This window comes from Glandiceps talaboti, chromosome 9 (assembly GCF_964340395.1).
Source record: "Glandiceps talaboti chromosome 9, keGlaTala1.1, whole genome shotgun sequence".
NCBI lineage: Eukaryota > Metazoa > Hemichordata > Enteropneusta > Spengelidae > Glandiceps > Glandiceps talaboti.
The window spans coordinates 3,134,283-3,152,065 of NC_135557.1; positions in this window are offsets into that span (position 1 = coordinate 3,134,283).

Below are 17,783 nucleotides of genomic sequence, written 5' to 3' on the forward strand. Positions count from 1 at the left end.
TTTCAATGTCATTTTTAGGTATAGATCAGTAAGTAGAATACTGTGTATATTTCAATGTCATGGTTAAGTATAGATTAGTAAGTAGAATACTGTGTATCTTTCAATGTCATGGTTAAGTATAGATCAATAAGTAGAATACTGTGTATCTTTCAATGTCATGGTTAAGTATAGATCAGTAAGTAGAATACTGTGTATATTTCAATGTCATGGTTAGGTATAGATTAGTAAGTAGAATATTGTGTATTTTTCAATGTCATGGTTAGATATAGATCAGTTAGTAGAATACTGTGTATATTTCAATGTCATGGTTAAGTATAGATTAGTAAGTAGAATACTGGGTATCTTTCAATGTCATGGTTAGGTATAGATCAGTAAGTATAATACTGGGTATCTGTCAATGCCATGGTTAAGTATAGATTAGTAAGTAGAATTCTGTGTATCTTTCAATGTCATGGTTAAGTATAGATTAGTAAGTAGAATACTGTGTATCTTTCAATGTCATGGTTAGGTATAGATTAGTAAGTAGAATACTGGGTATCTTTCAATGTTATGGTTAAGTATAGATTAGTAAGTAGAATACTGGATATCTTTCAATGTCATGGTTAAGTATAGATTAGTAATTAGAATACTGGGTATCTTTCAATGTCATGGTTAAGTATAGATTAGTAATTAGAATACTGGGTATCTTTCAATGTCATGGTTAAGTATAGATTGGTAAGTAGAATACTGGGTATCTTTCAATGTTATGGTTAAGTATAGATTAGTAAGTAGAATACTGTGTATCTTTCAATGTTATGGTTAAGTATAGATTAGTAAGTAGAATACTGTGTATCTTTCAATGTCATGGTTAAGTATAGATCAGTAAGTAGAATACTGGGTATCTTTCAATGTCATGGTTAGGTATGGATTAGTAAGTAGAATAATGTGTATCTTTCAACGTCATGGTTAGGTATAGATCAGTAAGTAAAATACTGTGTATCTTTCAATGTCATGGTTAAGTATAGATCAGTAAGTAGAATACTGTGTATCTTTCAATGTCATGGTTAAATATAGATCAGTAAGTAGAATACTGGGTATCTTTCAATGTCATGGTTAAGTATAGATCAGTAAGTAGAATACTGGGTATCTTTCAATGTCATGGTTAACTATAGATTAGTAATTAGAATACTGGGTATCTTTCAATGTCATGGTTAAGTATAGATTGGTAAGTAGAATACTGTGTATCTTTCAATGTCATGGTTAGGTATAGATCAGTAAGTAGAATACTGTGTATCTTTCAATGTCATGGTTAAGTATAGATTAGTATGTAGAATACTGTGTATCTTTCAATGTCATGGTTAAGTATAGATTAGTAAGTAGAATACTGGGTATCTTTCAATGTCATTTTTAGGTATAGATCAGTAAGTATAGAATACTGTGTATATTTCAATGTCATGGTTAAGTATAGATTAGTAAGTAGAATACTGTGTATCTTTCAATGTCATGGTTAAGTATAGATCAATAAGTAGAATACTGTGTATCTTTCAATGTCATGGTTAAGTATAGATCAGTAAGTAGAATACTGTGTATCTTTCAATGTCATTGTTAAGTATAGATTAGTAAGTAGAATACTGTGTATCTTTCAATGTCATGGTTAAGTATAGATCAGTAAGTAGAATACTGTGTATATTTCAATGTCATCGTTAAGTATAGATCAGTAAGTAGAATACTGTGTATCTTTCAATGTCATGGTTAAGTATAGATTAGTAAGTAGAATACTGTGTATATTTCAATGTTATGGTTAAGTATAGATCAGTAAGTAGAATACTGGGTATCTTTCAATGTCATTGTTAAGTATAGATCAGTAAGTAGAATACTGTGTATCTTTCAATGTCATGGTTAGGTATAGATCAATAAGTAGAATACTGTGTATATTTCAATGTCATGGTTAACTATAGATCAATAAGTAGAATACTGTGTATCTTTCAATGTCATGGTTAAGTATAGATCAGTAAGTAGAATACTGGGTATCTTTCAATGTCATGGTTAAGTATAGATAAGTAAGTAGAATACTGTGTTGCATTCTTTAATTCACACCGTTTATCATTTAATGAAAGTTGCATTCTTAGTGTTTTATAATTGTAAATATAATAACCGAGGCCAAGTATATTGAGTAAATAACATACTTACACAACGATGTTGTTACAGTGTGTGTACACTTTAACAACCATAAGCATCACATGAAATGTTGATTTCTAATTATTTGTGATTTTGTCAGAACATACAGTAAATAGCTATAGAAACTGAAAATATTGTCGCCGTGTATCATGAATATATGTTGTCACAACAGACGTATTCGTGTAATGTTTGATGGAGAAAGTTTGTATTATGTGGCACTATAAATTGTTTGTATTTTCAACATTTGTGAGTGTTTATAATGAATTTTTTTTACCAGTATTTTGATACTCAGGAACACAAAGGGCATGGGCTTCTTCATCAAGTCTACCTCGCTTAGACACTAAGACTGAACTATCTACTATATACAACAAAATGCGGGAGGCGGACTGGATATATTGAACATGATGATTCCCACTCCAAAGATACTCGTCGGTGGCAAGCCCAAAGCGGACCGCGTTTCGTACATCTTTGTATGAAGATATGGCGCTGTTCTTTTGTTCACACAGATGGCAAGCTTCTGTGAAGGTAGAAGGTCCAACGACAACATATGATACGGCTACAAATAAAACGAAAACAAAGTTTAAATGCATGTTACGTGTAATGGCTTGGAGAAACAGTAAAAAACACCTCTGAGGATGAAATTTCTGAATAATGAACACGGATGATTTCGTAGCAAGTCCACGTGGATATAGGCTGAATACTATTGCCTGTCTATATAAGTATAACCCCTCTTTCTAACACTACCAAGGACCAAGGGTTCTATTTTTTGCCATACTAGACATGGCATGCTATAAAAGGTTGTAGCCCATAACTCACTTCTTTGGACACTATGGAGTAATCGTCAGACGGATAACCTTGTCATTTTGCACAGAGCGTGCGTGGGAATGAGATGACCGAGTTTTTAGCAATTTGCATACTTCCATTTCGTTCCTCAGTATTTAAATATCGGTAAGGCATAAGGCTCATATCTGTGGGAAATGTATACATCCCTGAGATTGACATTGTCTAAGCTACATTTTAGTGCGTACTTCAATCTAATCCTTGGTAAATAATGTGAATATAGGAGTTATTGATGACTTATACACGAAGAGACAAGAGGTATATCTCTGTGCACCACTTCCTTGAGCCTAAACTTATGTATGACAGAATTTCCGCTTACCTATTGTCATGTAATGAGTATTGTACTATACAAATCTCATCTCATATATCTCAGTCAAATTATACGAGGTTATTCACAAACGTTCAGTGTTAAATCCTTTATTGTGGCAAAGAATCGTACTATAACAAAGTTACTGTCCAAAGTCGAGCAATTATTTCCGCTTTTACCCCATGAGAACCTCTTGCACTTGGAGATTGTCATGTTAATGAACACATTCTCTACATGCAACCCCTTTTAAATCACTAAGTGGTCACTGAGCACATCTTTGGATAGATAGGAAAAGAGTTAAAGGTACTATGTTCCAGATGCGATTTTTACACATACTACAGAATCAAAGGTGTAGGCTTAGGCATAGGGAGCACACATTTCTTCCTGTTCTGTGTTTACAGTGTTCGGCGTAGCAGCACGAGTGTTTAGGAATTTTGTAACAATTGACAAGTTGAGGACACTGTCATAGAAATTATTAACGATAATGCCGGCAATTGCATTCCCGGTTAAAGCAATCGTAGGTACTTTCTTTGTGTAAAAGGTATCATCTTCACTGACAAACGAATCCATCAAATGAAATCGAGAGTACAGTTTAAACAATGGGGACGAGACAGAAAGGAGTATAACCTTTTTAAAAAGATTAAATAATGAAATATAACACGTTTTTTGTGTCTTCGTGCCTCATTGGTTTCTCGACTCTTTTGAATCTATCACAGTGCATGCTTCCTGCAAAATGATTTGAAACACAGGCATTATGTATTATTATGTGCATTCTGTTTTAAAGTGTACCTTAGATCTATGCAATAGACTCAAATTGTTCATAGTGTCCATTGTTTTTAGTTTATTTGCATACCATTAGACCGTTTGGCGGTCATTATCTAGCGAGTAGCCTTTGTAATCTTTAAAATATAATGATACATGTATTCTATACTTATTCCTGGATAGTATACTAGAAACATTTACCATATGTTTTTCCCATAAGACACACACCTTATAGTATACTAGAAACATTTACTATCTGTTTCTTTTCCATAAGACACACACCTTATAGTATACTAGGAACATTTACTATCTGTTTCCTTCCCATAAGACACAAACCTTATAGTATACTAGAAACATTTACTATCTGTTTCTTTCCCATAAGACACACACCTTATGGTATACTTGAAACTGGGGTCTCTTTAAAAACGACTAGTTACAATATCTTACCACGATGGGTAATACGTGTATTATTCACCGTAAATGAATAGTAAGTTATACTAATTTAAAACGTTAAGTTTATGTATGTATGTATGGGAGATAGAATATGTTTGTTTTCATAACATGTAAAGAAGTGTACATTTACGCCCTCTTCATTTGTTTTTGAAGTTCGAGAGTTTCTATCATGTGCATATTCCATTAATAGTATTTTAGGAATGTTTCAACGAACTAAGTATCTGTAGACGTGTTATTATATCATGTTAATTCATATCTTAGAATCTTTTTACTGTTACTTTACTTTTATTTATTTTTAATGAGGGCAAAAATAGTTGACGAAACAACTAATCGAGTTTTGTCCTCAGAGAAAAAAACAACAACAACAACAAAGCAAAACAAAACAAAACAAAACAAAAACATACATATCACACAAATCCGGAGAAGTATTTAACTAAATTCGGAAACAATGACAAATCTTAAAAGAAAGAACAAAATGGTATACATCAACTAATACTGGCTAAGAAGATGGCTTTTGAAATTAGCTTTGAACGTAGTCCGACTTCGAGTGTCTCTTATATAGGAAGGGATAGAGTTCCAAATTTTGGCCCCAGTGAACTTTGTGCTAAATTGACCGTAATTATTGTTGTATTTTGGGATGCTTAAATCATTTCGCTTCTGTTGCCTGGTGTCGTAACAATGACCTATCTTGGAAAAGAAATTTGAGAAGTATGGCGGAACATTGCCATTGATCACATCGTGAACAAAAATTCCTATTTGGTAATCACGTTGCTTGTATACATCTAGCATTAGGAGGCGTTTAAATAAGGGGGGAGAGTGGGTGTTGTAACTACTGAAGGTAATTATGCGAGCAATTTTCTTTTGGATGATTAGTATATCTTTGAGGTAAGACTGATATGTACAGCCCCATACTTCAAGTCCATATGACAGATGGGGAAGAACAAGTGTATTATATATCATCAAAAGAATATGCTGAGGAACTGTATAACGAAGTCTGTACAAAATACCAGTTAGCTTACTCATTTTTTTCTTCACTTCTAAAATGTGGCAATTCCATAACATTTTACTATCCAAATATACTCCAACATAAGAGGTATTACTGACAAAGTTAATAGCCATATCTTTCAACTGAACTGAACCTTGTGCATTATTGCAACATATGTTTAAGTAAATATATACATTAATAATTAATAATTTTACACACAAGAGAGGTAAATTTAAAGACACATTTGTACATACGTGTTTGACATCTCATACCACTATATCCCCAAGGACAAATACAAGTGATTTCTTTATAAATAACGACACATGTACCACCATTGTAGCAGTGCTCTTTATCACACATTTCTGGATCTGCGAAGCCTAGACCAAAACAATGAAAAGATCAATGCTTGATTTCATCCAAACCTCTCAAAGGTATAGTGACATAAAATCAGGGAAAAGTGTGATTGTGTAAAGTTGCTATTTCTAATACCTTTACTCGATGACCAATATATTTTGGGGGAATATACAATAATTACAGTATTACAAATATTACGAATTGAGAATATTTAAGAATTGAAATTTTTCGATCAATTATTTATTCTCAGTGATGTATACATCTACACTTTTCATCGCGGATCTTGATATTTGTTTATATAAATGAAATAAGATCTAGTACATGCATTCGATTTTCGTCAAAACAATATTTAGCTTTTATTTTTTTTCTTGCCAACCAAATACTTCGCCGTAATCTTCGAAACGTTGTTGTAGATCAGAAGTAAATTTGTAACACTGATCACAAAGATGGAAGTTAACTTTCCACCAACAGCCAATGATTGCATGGAGATTGGGTCCAGATTTAAAATCTATTCTTCTCCGAAAGAAATAGAATAGATTTTTCGACTAACAAGAAACAGGATCACACCAATGTAAAGCATCACGATGTGCAATTTATAAACATGATACACTATAAATATGACAATGACGACAGAATTCACAGGACCAAACAACATTAAATACATAATCTTAGGACACACATAATGCAAAACAACAAACGTAGTATATGGTATACACAGTGAGAAATTTGGACGAATAATGTATGTTGGTGAAATGGGAGATACCACCTACGCCCGCATGCAGAGCCATTTATCACTGATAAGGAATGAAAACAAAACAGATTCAATACCAAATTATTTCAACTCAGGAAATCACTCCCTTGCCAACTTCAAAATAATAGGACTTGAAAACATATGAAAGAACAAATCATACAGACTAACACGTGAAAGCCTCTGGATCGAAAGGCCCAACACATTCACATACCAGATTTAAACTGAATGCCTTCCGTAAGGGTAATCTTCAGGGTTTTTTTTTTGAATATCAATACCAATATAGCATTTGATGCAATATTCTGTAACTTGAAATGTGGCTTGGCTTGTTTGAATTATATATTTATTTTCTATTGACTCTATATTCAACTAAATCAAACAAGAACAAGATACAAGACTGCATTTTATAGTGTCACTCAATGTCATTATGTCCAAGTTGTCAGTTTTTACTGTAAAATTAGGGAACTGAACGAGTACATTACAGTTACAAAACTGTTTTTAAATAGCATGTGCATCAACACTTGCAATTGTCATTAAGAAGACATTTAACTGCAAACACACCAAGGAAATAATACACTATTGAACAGAAATCAAAGACACAGTTGGACAGCTGATCATGTAACAACAGTTATATGTAGTCTATTAATCAAGTAATGGCAATAATTTTGTTTCAGGTGTATTACAGAGGTTTTGGTCTTCAGATAAAAACTAGGAGCATCCATGACTAAATATTTTCAAACATGAATATCTAAAGAAATGTTGCTATCAGTTACAAATAATCATATGCCTACTTCAAAAACACTTGAGCTAAGGACAATGGCATGTTTGACATTATATATGCCTACAGAGACAGTCCAGCAAAGCCTGAGGAAATGTCTGGGCCAGAAACAATTTATTATTTAGTGTATATGTTGAAATGAAACTTATATATATACATCTATATAATATATATATATATATATATATATATATATATATATATATATATATATATATATATATATATATATATATATATATATATATATATATAACTTAACACTGAGTTTCTATATATAAATAATATCATGAACCATATAGTTCTTACCCAAATATTTCGAAGAGACTGAGCTCCTCTTCATCGGTGGGTCTCCAGTTCTTTCAAACTAGTCAAGTTCTGTTACACTTTAAATACTGAAGACAATGGTTAATGTCATGCAAAATAGTATTCTTGTCTTGGAATGATATGAATATTACACTCAGCCAGCTGTGGAGTACTGGTGACTACTGGTTGCTATGTTACTGTTTTCTATTGATGCCATTGGTGAATGTGTCTAGTTTTTTTATCCATAATGATTCACGTAGTTGATAGTAGGTTTTATCTGGCGTGTAGAGTTTTTCGATTGCTATGATTCTGAAGTGTATGATTGAGTGAGATGGTCCATTGAAGTGAATTGTTACTGGTTCATATTTATTGTTTTTCCTGATTTGTGATAGGTGATTCTGCATGCTTGTGTATATTGTATCACCGGTTTCTCCTACATAGACTATTTTTTCGCAATGTGAGCAACGTATTGCATAAACTAGGTTTGCTGATTTGCAGTTGGTATGGTTTATTATTTTATAATGCTGTGCATTTGGCCCTTGAAATGTGTCTGTCTTCTCCATGTAGGGGCAGATGGCGCGTCGTTTGCTCTCACATGGTCTTGATCCTGTTGCTTCTTTGATGAACGCTCTGTGATGTTTACTGTGTACTAGTTGTGAACCGATATCTCTTCCTTTTCTCCAGGCTACCATGGGTGGATTTCTGAATGATGCTTTTTTGCATCTTTGTGATTTGTGTAGAGTGCGCATGTTGTTTGTGAGTATCTTTGGTATATCTGGGAGTGAGCTGCTGTATGTTATCGGGAAGATGACACGATCTTTGTTTTTGTTTGGTCTGTTGTTGTCTGTGGGATGTATTAGATTTCGTCGGTCCAGTTTGTCCACCAATCGCATCAATAGAAAACAGTAAAACAGCAACCAATAGTCACCAGTACTCCACAGCTGGCTGAGTGTAATATTCATACCATTCCAAGACAAGAACACTATTTTGCATGACAATAACCACCGTCTTCAGTATTTAAAGTGTAACAGAACTTGACTTGTTTGACAGAACTGGAGACCCACCGATGAAGAGGAGCTCAGTCTCTTCGAAATATTTGGGTTAGAACTGTATGGTTCATGATATTATATATATATATATATATATATATATATATATATATATATATATATATATATATATATATATATATATATAACTCGGTGAGTATCAATCTGCTATAAGACAGTGTTCTATACCGCAGTGGCAGAGCGTAATAGTTTTGGTAGTACTGGAACTCTTTCTTGGGTGTAACTCGGAGTTTCACGCATATTGCGATCATCAGACACTATTATCAGAGAGTGTCTGATGATCGCAATATGCGTGAAACTCCGAGTTACACCCAAGAAAGAGTTCCAGTACTACCAAAACTATATATATATATATATATATATACTCACCACACAACTCGCCAGGACCATGGTCAATGTCACAGTGTTCTAGATGATATCCTCCTTGTTCATTCATTACCATGCATTTTGCTATATTATCGTCAAAAACCATACAATAGTTCTTTCTCATTAAACCCAGTACTCCTATTATACCCGTTTCTGTGTCTACCAAATTACGTATGCTAGAAAATTCCATCCAAGTCTGACATTGTTTACCGCTAGTACTGATATTTAATGACCCACGGTAGTCCGATGCTTTTTTGTCCAAATAACACTCTTCAACACCACCTATAATTGAAGTAGATTCCCTTAACTGAAGTCATGTTCTGGTCTTCCACTAAACATTCCAATGGACAAGATCTCATTTGAAAAGTTATTCTTTGTTCCACTATCTTACCACTAAGAAGACAACCACATGAATATTCATGTTTCACCTATTGCATATGCGTTTCTGCTGGCATCCGCAAGGCAGTGTGGTCCATAGTAAAAACAAAATACTAAATAAGAAATTCAGTGTAATGTAATGATATAAAATCAAGGATTCGGCCCCTCATATTAAACTGACTAAGCATCCTATTTTTATGGTTGGAGTGGGTCATTTCACAAAACTGTGCATGAAGTGTGTGGTTCATTTTTGTATACGTCATATCATGTGGGGCGTGATTAGGTCAATTATCTATTCGGATAATTTACACTACAAGGACAACAGCAGTGCCTTTGTTATTATCTGAACAACTGCAATTTGTCAAAAAGTTCTACAACTAGAGAGTGATAGCTCTCCCTTACATTATCTGAACTACTGCAATTTGTCAAAACGTTCTACAGCTAGAGAGTGATAGCTCTCCCTTACATTATCTGAACAACTGCAATTTGTCAAAACGTTCTACGGCTAGAGGGTAATAGCTCTCCCTTGCATTATCTGAACAACTGCAATTTGTCAAAACGTTCTACGGCTAGAGGGTAATAGCTCTCCCTTGCATTATCTGAACAACTGCAATTTGTCAAAACGTTCTACAGCTAGAGGGTGATAGCTCTCCCTTACATTATCTGAACTACTGCAATTTGTCAAAACGTTCTACAACTAGAGAGTGATAGCTCTCCCTTACATTATCTGAACTACTGCAATTTGTCAAAACGTTCTACAACTAGAGAGTGATAGCTCTCCCTTACATTATCTGAACTACTGCAATTTGTCAAAACGTTCTACAACTAGAGGGTGATAGCTCTCCCTTACATTATCTGAACTACTGCAATTTGTCAAAACGTTCTACAACTAGAGGGTAATAGCTCTCCCTTACATTATCTGAACAACTGCAATTTGTCAAAACGTTCTACAACTAGAGAGTGATAGCTCTCCCTTACATTATCTGAACTACTGCAATTTGTCAAAACGTTCTACAACTAGAGAGTGATAGCTCTCCCTTACATTATCTGAACTACTGCAATTTGTCAAAACGTTCTACAGCTAGAGAGTGATAGCTCTCCCTTACATTATCTGAACAACTGCAATTTGTCAAAACGTTCTACGGCTAGAGAGTGATAGCGCTCCATTACCCTACACTCTTTCTATTCTATTCTAAAAAGACCATATGCGATATTTCTCAATAAGACGGTAAAAAGGTTATATTTGGTATACAGAATTTGTGGATAGACAGTTATATGTATAAGCCAATCTAAGGTCAGTCAATGGCCCACCACATGCATATGTAATTACTGTCAATGTTATGATTATTTGATGCAATTACAGAAATTATATATCAAAACACATAGCACTTAAAATGTTCATATGTATTCACCTTTAACAATCGATCTTTCATAATTGAATACATTACTAGCATTATTGTAAGAACGCCTATTCCTTATACATTACTAGCATTATTGTAAGAATGCCTATACCTTATACATTACTAGCATTATTGTAAGAACACCTATACCTTATACATTACTAGCATTATTGTAAGAATGCCTATACCTTATACATTACTAGCATTATTGTAAGAACACCTATACCTTATACATTACTAGCATTATTGTAAGAATGCCTATACCTTATACATTACTAGCATTATTGTAAGAATGCCTATACCGTATACATTACTAGCATTATTGTAAGAATGCCTATACCTTATACATTACTAGCATTATTGTAAGAATGCCTATACCTTATACATTACTAGCATTATTGTAAGAACACCTATACCTTATACATAACTAGCATTATTGTAAGAATGCCTATACCTTATACATTACTAGCATTATTGTAAGAATACCTATACCTTATACATTACTAGCATTATTGTAAGAATGCCTATACCTTATACATTACTAGCATTATTGTAAGAACACCTATACCTTATACATTACTAGCATTATTGTAAGAATGCCTATACCTTATACATTACTAGCATTATTGTAAGAATGCCTATACCTTATACATTACTAGCATTATTGTAAGAATGCCTATACCTTATACATTACTAGCATTATTGTAAGAATGACTATACCTTATACATTACTAGCATTATTGTAAGAATGCCTATACCTTATACATTACTAGCATTACTGTAAGAATGCCTATACCTTATACATTACTAGCATTATTGTAAGAATGCCTATACCTTATACATTACTAGCATTATTGTAAGAATGCCTATACCTTATACATTACTAGCATTATTGTAAGAATGACTATACATTATACATTACTAGCATTATTGTAAGAATACCTATACATTATACATTACTAGCATTATTGTAAGAATGCCTATACCTTATACATTACTAGCATTATTGTAAGAATGCCTATACCTTATACATTGCTAGCATTATTGTAAGAATGACTATACCTTATACATTACTAGCATTATTGTAAGAATGACTATACCTTATACATTACTAGCATTATTGTTAGAATGGAAGACGGGAAGATGGGAAAAAGGGCGTACTTTTTTGGAAAATGTGGTCTCATTTGCTTTTAGTGACTGGAGCTAGGTGAGGAAATCAGTTTCATATGTGGAGTGTCACAACACCATCCCGCTGCACCTGCCGTTAAAATTGCCCTAGAAACCTATCATTGAAATGTTGGACCTAATTAAGTACCGTACAGTATCATGTTTATGCAACTTTTTCAAACATTTTCTCTATTTTGTTAATGTTGTTCTATACTATTCTCTTATACATATCTAACGGAGGAAATGGCACTTACCATAATCAGTGTATACTTCAAATTCTATGAAGGTTATTGAAAACGTTTTTCTATAATACTCTGATAAATGTATAGCTTTGGCATAGACTTTAATGTAGAGATGAATCCAGACAAACCAGTCCCCAGTATAATCTATCCATTCCCAGTCTCCATATCCTTGTTTTAGTGTCTCTTTGGTTATCGTGTAAAGTTTGAAGTCCAGATCTCTCTTTTTTAAATAATCATTCTCAATAAAAAGAGTCATTGCATCCAGATACGGAACTTTCATAAGTAAGAGAAATAAAACATTTGTTAAGAGATAATATGTTAAATTCGCATTCCAGTTTCCAATGGAGACTATTTTTTCACCCACCTTATTTAGATTTTTGAATAAGATATTTCAAGATATAACTACTTGTATCACTCCAGTATTATATCACTGTGACAGTATGGTGATGCAAAGCATCTGTATATTCTGGCAAATTTAAACTAGAATACGCCTCCTAACTCCCCAAGCTATTCAAAAGTATGGTGGAAATGTGCTACCAGTATAAATAATGAGTACAGATGTCCTGATAAATAAATTCAATTCTGACGTTTCGGATAAATATTCTATCTCATTGGATATATCAACTTGAAGGCAAGATATATAGTAGGCAATCGCCTGAGTGTATGTCTGAATCTTATAGAACGACACACCACAAGTTCCTATAAACGGTAAAATACGCGAGGACAGAGCTCAAAGTCACGCGCACAAAAAGAACCCTATAGAACATGCCTGAAAGATATTTTAAACATAGTTAGATACTTGGGAATGATGTAAATAATCTATTAATTACACGAGGTTCCAGCGTTCATACAGGGAAAATGGTTTCCTCCTCCTTCAATCTCAATAGATCCTCATGATATACACAATTATATACATTTAATTTTAACTGTACAATCAAAGTTGTATTAAAGCAAAGTTGATGTTAGCAACCAACATTTGTAATAAAAATCACTTTTTGCATGTCATAAAACCGACATTTGTAACAATTGCCGACCGAATTTGCAGTAATGTCTGTGAACGACAAGTAATACCAGATTTAAACTGATTGCCTCCCGTAAGGGAATCACTAATTATGCAAATAACTCATTAAACTAAAACAACTATGGTAACCAGCTTTACCGGCTTTTTTTTGACAAGCGTGCTTTCTTAATGTTAATATATGTGTGTGCCAAATTATACGGAATTTGAAGAGTGCATGATGCTGCTTAATTACTGAATATCGTTAATTATTGAAAATAAAGGTAAACGTTGTAGCAACAAGCTTCATAGGACAGGTGCATAACATTGTGGTTGATATAGTATGTACCATATTATACGAAATTTGAAGCTTGCATTTTTGCCTAGTTACCTAAAATCATTAATTATGCAAATTCTTCATTACAACTGTAAGCTATATCAAATATTCTATAGGACATATCCGCTTTGTTATGGTTAACGTATGTACAAAAAATTATATTGAAATTCAAGTAGGCATTCTTATGATATATCCTAATTATCGAAAATCATTAATCATGCAAATTAGTTATTTAACACTGTAAGGTCCATCAACAAACTTTATGGGGCGTATAAACGTTGTTATGTTTAATGTATGAAGTAAATGATATTGAAATTGAAGTATGCAGTCTTAAGATATAGCCTTCTATTACCGAAACTCATTAATTATGCAAAATATTTATTAACACTGTAAGGTACATTTGTACATTAGCTTACTTTATAGAACATACACAATTTGTTATGGTTAATTTATGTACTGAATTATATTGAAATTGAAGTATATGCAGTCGTAAGATATTGCCTAATTACCAAGAATTGTTATAAATCTCATTGAAAGACAGGTACTAAAATTGCCGAAATTTCTAATAACACGTAACATTAAGGAGTGTCCTTCCTACGTTCTATAAAGTAACGGCTTGTCTAAATAAGAAAGCCAAGAATGACATTAAGGAGGGTCCTTCCTACGTTCTATAAAGTAACGGCTTGTCTAAATAAGAAAGCCAAGAATGACATTAAGGAGGGTCCTTCCTACGTTCTATAAAGTAACGGCTTATCTAAATAAGAAAGCCAAGAATGACATTAAGGAGTGTCCTTCCTACATTTTATAAATAAATGGCTTATCTAAATAAGAAAGCCAAGAATGACATTAAGGAGGGTCCTTCCTACGTTCTATAAAGTAACGGCTTATCTAAATAAGAAAGCCAAGAATGACATTAAGGAGGGTCCTTCCTACATTTTATAAATAAATGGCTTATCTAAATAAGAAAGCCAAGAATGACATTAAGGAGGGTCCTTCCTACATTTTATAAATAAATGGCTTATCTAAATAAGAAAGCCAAGAATGACATTAAGGAGGGTCCTTCCTACATTTTATAAATAAATGGCTTATCTAAATAAGAAAGCCAAGAATGACATTAAGGAGGGTCCTTCCTACATTTTATAAATAAATGGCTTATCTAAATAAGAAAGCCAAGAATGACATTAAGGAGGGTCCTTCCTACATTTTATAAATAAATGGCTTATCTAAATAAGAAAGCCAAGAATGACATTAAGGAGGGTCCTTCCTACATTTTATAAATAAATGGCTTATCTAAATAAGAAAGCCAAGAATGACATTAAGGAGGGTCCTTCCTACATTTTATAAATAAATGGCTTATCTAAATAAGAAAGCCAAGAATGACATTAAGGAGGGTCCTTCCTACATTTTATAAATAAATGGCTTATCTAAATAAGAAAGCCAAGAATGACATTAAGGAGGGTCCTTCCTACATTTTATAAATAAATGGATTATCTAAATAAGAAAGCCAAGAATGACAAATCATCAAATCAAACGAAAGTGGATTCTAAATGCACGAAATCAACTAGTGAATAAACCAATGAATCGAACAGTTAATCAATGTATTAACTTTTCAATCTGCACGTGTGTATGGGTTGATTAATTAATTGAAGGAATACTTACCAATTATCTTATATACACAAATGCGAAATAGACTGACAAGGTAGGCACGTCCTAAATGTATGGTAAAGAACGTTGCAACAGAGTTTACTTCCGAATAACACATCTCTGGGTTCCATAATTGACCGATCATCACACGTGATTTGAAACTCTCAGGCTTCAAATCAGGATTTTTTGTGTATGTTCCAGACCAAGCGATATCTCTTGGTGAGTTGTATGTTGGGAATCGTCCATCAGTTGCTGCCCATGGATTGATTGATCTCCAACTCTCTACATATCGATTTAGTGCTATGTTGTATAACACTATCACCATGATAAAAATCAATGGCGGTAGTTAGTCCATGAGCCAGAGTTTTTTTTTGAAGGGGTGAGTTCCACTATACCTTTGCTAAGAGCTAAAAGTCTACGTTTTACCAAACATTGCTGTAAATATATATATATATATATATATATGTATGGTTGAACTTCTTTTGTTTCTATCTTTCTACTGCGACTAGATGTTATAAGTTCCTTGCTTAAAACTGATATTTCTGAGTTGTACTAAGAATGACAATTTCACCATCGTAGTTTAGGAAAATTAGATGTTTTATTTTTGTGGTGTGAAACTAGGTATCATTACATGAGTGTCAGTATCTTGTTTATGAGGTATAGACAAATGCCCAACACATATTGATACATAATTGATATTCATATACATTCATGCTACAAACATTGACGTAGAGGGCGTTGTAAATGACATGACTCATCCCTTATTGTTAACTATATCTAAAAGTACTGTGGAAAAAGTATGGTCATAATAACTTATAAGATGTATATCAATATATACAAATGCAAGGTAACACAAAACACATACTTCATACAAACAAATATCAACAACTGCAATCATTTCTGTAGTAACTGTATCGACACTGAATTTTTTTATGTAAACTTATACTATCAATGATGTGTTATGACATTTTATTTAAGTTAACCTTTGGTAACCTACCTGTTTTACGTCTTCTAAAACAGACAGATTCACGTTCATCCCAGCAACAGCCAGCCTTCTCACATGAATCTTGTTCAGCTATAAAACCGGGACAGATAGTTCTGGTGTTTGGCTTGACCCAACAAACTTTTTTGAAAAAAAAACAATAACAGCAGCAGCAGCAACAACAACAACAACAACAACAACAACAACAACAAAACAAGATAACAATGTTATTGTTATTAGTTTAGTTGTTAGTTTCCTTTTATTTATGTTTGCCTGTCTGTGTGTCTCACAACATGTGGCACAAGCGTTATTGCTTCAAAATAAAATGTATTTATTTATTTATTTATTTATATATTTATTCAGGTAGACCAACGGGCATAAATCTCATTTACAGCCACCTTTAAGGAAAAACAAGCACTAAAAAGATAAAAACAAGGGGTAGCAATAACAGAAAGAAGTGACATGACATAAAAGGCAAACATAGAAATAAAAACAACAAAACCGGTAAAATTATTAAAAACACTCAGCCTGAAGCACACGCCGAAAGGCGGAAACAGACCTAAATAAATCTATGTTTGGATTTGCTTTAAAAACGTCATTACAAGTGGTTAAACATCTTAAAATTGGGGAATATTTTCTCAGATTTACTCTGGGGGCACTGATGCGAAAGATATGGTAAGTATGTTGCTGTCTGCTCTGTACATTAAAACAAACCTTGTACAAAATGGATGGACAATTATAGTATGAATTGACCAGATTGTAAACAAAAATAACATCTAAAAACTTTCGCCTCCTCACCAGTGGGGAAGCTTAAACCTAACACATAGCGAATCGTAATCTGTTGAAGTATATTGCACATTTGATTTAATAAAAATAAAAATTTAATAAATTTCTGCTGTACACGTTCGATTTTATCAATTTGAGTTACTTGCCATGGTGACCAAATTACACTGCAGTACTCAAGATGGCTTTAACATGGCTCACATATAAAGATCTTAATGTAGAAATGTTGGGAAAATGTGCATATGTACGTTTGATAAAACCCTAAAAGCTTTCCTGACAACACTATCAATATGGGTGCTAAAAGACATCTGTGAAGAAAGTAGAATACCATGATCTTTGATACTATGAGCAAGGGGACCATCAGCAATACTGTAATTGTATGTAATCAGTTTGTTTTTTTGTTACTAAATGTAATTACATAACACTTCCCCACATTGAGCTTCAATTACCATGTATTACATTGTAGACATTATAAATGTCTGATTAAAGAGAAATACACTCATCTTGTGTTCTAACTATGCCATATATTTTGGCATCGTCAGCATACATCGAGCACAATGATGACCCATGACTGTTGACAATGTCTGGCATATCATTGTGGCTCAATCAGGGAACCTTGAAGCACACCTTAAGTGACGTCACATGGTGATGACATGTGACCATTCATAACTACACGTTGTGTTCTATTTTGGAGGTAAGATGAAAGTCAGGACTTAACATTGCTAGA